This window comes from Salmo salar, chromosome 12 (genome assembly GCF_965601325.2).
Source record: "Salmo salar chromosome 12, fSalSal1, whole genome shotgun sequence".
Lineage (NCBI taxonomy): Eukaryota > Metazoa > Chordata > Actinopteri > Salmoniformes > Salmonidae > Salmo > Salmo salar.
Window position 1 is genome coordinate 5,919,268 of NC_138302.1, and position 7,277 is coordinate 5,926,544.

Sequence of the window (7,277 nt, forward strand, 5' to 3'; positions counted from 1 at the left end):
CTCGGGAGCCCTGTACATTGCAATATAAATGTTCAATAGGCACTATAGGCTGAATTGTGAGGTGATTTCCCACAGTTAAAGTCCCTCAATAAGAGCTACAATGCTAATTTTTGTGTAAACTCTTCATAATTGTAATCCGTCGGTGTCAATTACTAGGTTGGTTCCCCATGTCATGAACCCAAGATCCATAAGGCTGTACCCCATGTCATGAACCCAAGATCCATAAGGCTGTACATTGAAGGTATGTTGCAGTCCTGAAGACTATACATCTACAGTGCAATTTTATCAGATTTTATTTGGTGTCAAATTAACTAATTATTATCTTTTGTTGAACTTATATAACATTATTCCAACCTTGTTTTCAAATTATCTCGTCCAAATGTAGCGTGATTCCATTTGTATCCGTTTGCATCAGTTTCAATTGGTAACTTTTATTTTGAAAACCAAACCACCGATTCTACTATTGTTGCTCAGGCAGGCAAATGTTGTTCACGACAAACACGCAATAAGGAGATAGGAGGGACACTGTGTGAGAGGTCAATGCGAAGTAGGGATATTTATTCTCCCTTTTGTACTTCAACTATTTGCACATCATTACACCACTGTGTGTAGACATAATATGACATTTGAAATCTGGATGTGGAAAAGTGTTCATCTGGATATTTACTTTGTTCGAAAGGATGGTTAAAATCAAAAACACAATAACAAGCTAACTCACTTCCTTGTTACATTAGGAGACTCGCGTGCGCGCACACACACACACACACGCACGTTAACTCCGCCTGACCCTCACAGCCACTCAGCTGTAATCGTCAGTCCTGGTGCCGTGCCAACAGTAACAACACAGCATTTTCCATACACAAAAGTAAATCACAGATAGAACAACGAGCCAGATGTTTCACCGGATAAATAAATCTGAAGCATCCGGTTGGTATTTCCACTCCCGCCAAATATGGTGATGAGAGGAAGTCCATGGCCGTCAGTGGGAGAAGACGGAGCGAGATTCTCATTGATGAAACATTTTATCTCAGTTGGTTTTCTGTTTCCCAAACTAGAATCTGTTGTCGAGTTTAGCCTTTGCCAAAGTTACAAAAAAATGGGGTTGTTTAGGATGAGTGCAAGGGCGAATTGAGTCAATGCACATATTAATTAACCTCACAGAGTAGGTGTTCCCTAACGGAAATCAAATCAAATTGTATTAGTCACATGCGCCCAATACAACAGGGTTAGACCTTACAGTGAAATGCTTACTTACGAGCCCCTAACCAACAATGCAGTTTCAAAATACACAGATAAGAATAAGAGATAAAAGTAACAAGTAATTAAAGAGCAGCAGTGAAATAACAATAGTGAGACTATATACAGGGGGTTACCTATACAGAGTCAATGTGCGGGGGCACCGGTTATTTGAGGTGGTATGTACATGACGGTAGAGTTATTCAAGTGACTATGCATAGATGATAACAGAGAGTAGCAGTGGTGTAAAGAGGGGTGAGAGCCATTTGACTAGATGTTCAGGAGTCTTATGGCTTAGGGTTAGAAGCTGTTTAGAAGCCTCTTGGACCTAGACTTGGCGCTCCGGTACCGCTTGCCATGTGGTAGCAGAGAGAACAGTCTATGACTAGGGTGGCTGGAGTCTTTGACAATTTTTAGGGCCTTCCTCTGACACCGCCTGGTATAGAGGTCCTGGATGGCAGGAAGCTTGGCCCCAGTGATGTACTGGGCCATTTGCACTACCCTCTGTACTGCCTTGCGGTCAGAGGCTGAGCAGTTGCCATAAAAGGCAGTGATGCAACCAGTCAGGATGCTCTCGATGGTGCAGCTGTAGAACCTTTTGAGGATCTGAGGACCCATGCCAAATCTTTTCAGTGTCCTGAGGGGGAATAGGTTTTGTCGTGCCCCCTTCACGACTGTCTTGGTGTGCTTGGACCATGTTAGTTTGTTGATGATGTGGACACCAAGGAGTTTGAAGCTCTCAAACTGCTCCACTGCAGCGCCGGGTGTCACGGTCGTCGTAATGGATGGACCAAGGCGCAGCGGGTATGTGAATGCTCATTTTATTTAACACGAAACAAAACAAGAAAACGATGAACGGACGACAAACAGCCTTGTAGGCTCACACAGCAGTACAAAGAACAATCTCCCACAATCCCCAAAACAAACAAACTCCTAATTATAGGACCTTCAATCAGAGGCAACAATAACCAGCTGCCTCCAATTGAAGGCCCCAATCCCAAATACTAAACATAGAAATAAACACCCTAGAAACAGACATAGAAAAGTACAACATAGAACTAAACCAAAAACCCTGGAAACATAAATAAAACGCCCCTCTACATAAACACACACTCAAAACCATATAAAACAAATACCCCCTGCCACGTCCTGACCAAACTATAATAACAAATAACCCCTTTACTGGTCAGGACGTGACACCGGCGATAAGAATGGGGGCGTGCTCGGTCCTCTTTTTCCTGTAGTCCACAAACATCTCCTTTGTCTTGATCACGTTGAGGGAGAGGTTGTTGTCCTGGCACCACACGGCCATGTCTCTGACCTCCTCCCTTTAGGCTGTCTCGTCGTTGATCAGGCCTACCACTGTTGTGTCATCAGCAAATGTAATGATGGTGTTGAAGTCATGCCTGGCCATGCAGCCTTGAGTGAACAGGGAGTACAGGAGGGGACTGAGCACGCACCCCTGAGGGGCCCAAGTGTTAAGGATCAGCATGGCGCATGTGTTGTTACCTACCCTTACCACCAGGGGGTGGCTCGTCAGCAAGTCCAGGATCCAGTTGCAGAGGGAGGTGTTTCGTCCCAGGGTCCTTAGCTTATTGATTTGAGGGCGCTATGGTGTTGAACCCTGAGCTGTAGTCAATGAATAGCACTCTCACGTAGGTGTTCCTTTTGTCCAGGTGGGAAAGGACGGTGTGGAGTGCAATGGAATTTGCATCATCTGTTGATCTGTTGGGGCGGTATGCGAATTGGAGTGGGTCTAGGGTTTCTGGGATGATGGTGTTGATGTGAGCCATGACCAGCCTTTCAAAGCACTTCATGGCAACAGACGTGAGTGCTATGGGTCAGTAGTCGTTTAGGGAGGTTACCTTAGTGTTCTTGGGCACAGGGACTATGGTGGTCTGCTTAAACATGTTGGTATTACAGACTAGGACAGGGAGAGGTTGAAAATGTCAGTGAAGACACTTGCCAGTTGGTCAGCTCGTAGTACACGTTCTAGTAATCTGTTTGGCCCAGCGGCCTTGTGAAGGTCTTACTCACATCGGCTGTGGAGAGCGTGATCACACAGTCTTGTGGAACAGCTGGTGCTCTCATGCATGTTTCAGTGTTATTTGCCTCGACGCGAGCATAGAAGTAGTTTAGCTCGTCTGGTAGGCTTGTGTCACTGGGCAGCTCTCAGCTGTGCATCCCCTTGTAGTCTTTAATGGTTTGCAAGCCCTGCCACATCCGACGAGCGTCAGAGATGGTGTAGTACGATTTGATCTTAGTCCTGTATTGATGCTTTGCCTGTTTGATGGTTCCTCGGAGGGCATAGCGGGATTTCCAATTATCTTCCGGGTTAGAGTCCCACTCCCTGAAAGCGTCAACTCTAGCCTTTAGCTCAGTGCGGATGCTGACTGTAATCCATGTTTTCTGGTTGGGTTATGTACTTACGGTCACTGTGGGGACGACGTCATCGATGCACTGATTGATGAAGCCAGTGACTGATGTGGTGTCCTCCTAATGCCATCGGAAGAATCCCGGAACATATTCCAGTCTGTGCTAGCAAAACAGTCCTGTAGCTTGGCATTTGCTTCATCCGACAACTTTTCTATTGACCGATTCACTGGTGCTTCCTGCTGTAAGTTTTCCTGCATTAAAGTCCCCAGCCACTAGGAGCGCCGCCTCTGGATGAGCGTTTTCCTGTTTGCTTATGGCAGTATACAGCTCATTGAGTGCAGTCTTAGTGTGCCAGCATCGGTTTGTGCTAGTAAATAGACAGCTACGAAGAATATAGATGAAAACTCTCTTGGTAAATAGTGTGGTCTACAGCTTATCATGAGATACTCTACCTCAGGCGAGCAAAACCTCAAGACTTCCTTAGATATCATGCACCAGCTGTTGTTTACAAATATACATAGACCACTACCCCTTGTCTTACCAGAGGCTCCTGTTCTATCCTGTCAATACAGTGTATAACCCACCAGCTGTATGTTATTGTCATCGTTCAGCCACAACTCGGTTAAACATAAGACATTACAGTTTTGAATGTCCTATTGGTAGGATATACATGCTTGTAGTTTGTCCACTTTAATATCCGGCAATTATACATTTGCAAATCATACCGATGGCAAAGGCAAATTAGCCACTCGTCGCCGAATCCTCACAAGGCACCCCGATCTCCTTTCGCGATACCTCCGTATTTGTCTCCTACGAATGATGGGGATGAGGGTCTGTTCAAGTGTCTGGAGTAAGTAAATCCCTCTCGTCCAACTTATTAAAGAAAAATTATTCATCCAGTTCAAGGTGAGTAATCCTGATGTCCAGAGGCTCTTTTCGGTCATAAGAGACGGTAGCAGCGACATTATAAGTTACAAAACAACGTGAAATAGCACGGTTGGTTAAGAGCCCATAAAACGGCAGCCATACTCTCCGGAGCCATCATCACATAGCTAGTACTAGTAGCTAGCTAGTTAGTTATACCTAGCTAGTTAGATATACCTAGTTAGCTTACTTTTCTCAAAATTAATCTCATGGTGTGGGGGTTACCTTGTTGGGGAACACAGTATCTATCTCCTCATGCAGTTTGTAACAATAGTTTGTAACAGGTTTATGTTTGTAACAGTATTTACAGGTGTGTGTTTGCAACAGGTGTTTATAGTGTTTGTAACAGTATTTGACAGGTGTGTGTTTGTGAGAGTAGTTTAAAGGTGTGTGTTTGTAACGTGTGTGTTTGGAACAGTAGTTAACAGGTGTGTGTTTGAGGCAGGACTTTATAGGTGCGTGTTTGTAACAGTAGTTTACAGGTGTGTGTTTGTAACAGTAGTTTATTGGTGTGTGTAACGGCTGTCTTCTGTAAAAATGGACCAAGGCGCAGCAGGTATGTGAATACTCATCTTTAATTAAAATAAAGGAGTAGAGCATCCACTTAACAATTTTCAAACAATATATAAGACAGGAACAGTTTTGCAGGCACACAACACGCAGTGCAAAAACAACTACCCACAAAACCAAGTGACAAACATACTCCTACATATATGACTCCCAATCAGGAACAACGATCCCCAGCTGTTCCTGATCAGGAGTCACAAGACCAACACAGAACAATCACACACACAAGACTGCCACGTCCTGACCCCAAAACTACAACAACAGCTCCATCTGTTGGTCAGGACGTGACAGTACCCCCCCCCCCTCAAGGTGCAGACCCCGGAATGCACCTAACAACGAAAAAACACCAACAAACAAAATCCCCAACAAAACCCATAAACAATAACCCCTAAACAATAAGGGAGGGATGGGAGGGTGGCTGCCGTCAACGACGGCACTGTGCTACACCCTCCCTCCCCAACCCACCTATCCTGGAGGTGGCTCCGGTGCAGGACGTGGACCCTGCTCCACCCTCGGCGTCGCCCACTTCGGTGGAGCCGATAGCTGCGCCAGGCATACGGACCCCTCGAGCCGGGCCGGAGGACAGGAGGGCCCCTCGGGCTGGGCCGGGGGACAGGAGGGCCCCTCGGGCTGGGCCGGGGGGCAGGAGGGCCCCTCGGGCTGGGCCGGGGAGCAGGAGGGCCCCTCGGGCTGGGCCGGGGAGCAGGAGGGCCCCTCGGGCTGGGCCGGAGAGCAGGAGGGCCCCTCGGGCTGGGCCGGAAGGCATGCGGGCCACTCGGGCTGGGCCGGAAGGCATGCGGGCCACTCGGGCTGGGCCGGAAGGCATGCGGGCCACTCGGGCTGGGCCGGAAGGCATGCGGGCCACTCGGGCTGGGCCGGAAGGCATGCGGGCCACTCGGGCTGGGCCGGAGGGCAGGAGGACCACTCGGGCTGGACCGGAGGGCAGGAGGACCACTCGGGCTGGACCGGAGGGCAGGAGGACCACTCGGGCTGGACCGGAGGGCAGGAGGACCACTCGGGCTGATCCTGACAGGCCGGGCACCCTGGCAGATCAGGGCAGGCGGGCACCTCTGGCAGAACCGGGCAGTCCGGCCACTCCGGCAGAACAGGGCAGTCCGGCCACTCCGGCAGTTCAGGGCAGTCCGGCCACTCCGGCAGTTCAGGGCAGTCCGGCCACTCCGGCAGTTCAGGGCAGTCCGGCCACTCCGGCAGTTCAGCGCAGTCCGGCCACTCCGGCAGTTCAGCGCAGTCCGGCCACTCCGGCAGTTCAGCGCAGTCCGGCCACTCCGGCAGTTCAGCGCAGTCCGGCCACTCCGGCAGTTCAGCGCAGTCCGGGCAGCTCCGACGACTGTTGACTGGCGGGCAGCTCCGACGACTGTTGACTGGCGGGCAGCTCCGACGACTGTTGACTGGCGGGCAGCTCCGACGACTGTTGACTGGCGGGCAGCTCCGACGACTGTTGACTGGCGGGCAGCTCCGACGACTGTTGACTGGCGGGCAGCTCCGACGACTGTTGACTGGCGGGCAGCTCTGACGACTGTTGACTGGCGGGCAGCTCTGGTGACTGTTGACTGGCGGGCAGCTCTGGTGACTGTTGACTGGCGGGCAGCTCTGATGACGACTGTTGACTCCTGATGCGTGGGGCAGGTATTGGACGTACCAGCCTGGAGACACGCACCTCCATGCTAGTGTGTCTAGCGGGAAACACCGGACCGAAAGGGCGCACTGGCGGTCTTGAGTGCAGGGTTGGCATCACCCCTTCCGGCTCGATGCTCCCCTTGCCCTGGCACCTGCGGGGCGCTGGTACTGGGCGCACTGGGCTGTGCGTCCGTATAGGCGAGATGGTGCGCACCTCAGCGTAACATGGCGCCCTCCACCTCGTACGCACCTCCCTGTAGTCACGGGTAGCTGGCTTACGGCTCTTCCCTGGCCTGGCCAAGCTACCCGTGTGCCCCCCCCAAAAAAAATCTTGGGGCTGCCTCTCGGGTTTCCTAGCCAACCGTGTTCCAGCGTAACTTTCCCGATGGTTCCTCTGTCCAGCTGCCTCCACTCTCCTGAGTGCCTCCACCTGTTCCCATGGGAGGCGATCCCTTCCGGCCAGGATCTCTTCCCAGGTGTAGGCTCCCTTGCCGTCCAGGACGTCCTCCCATGTCCATTGTTCCCTTTTTCTCTCC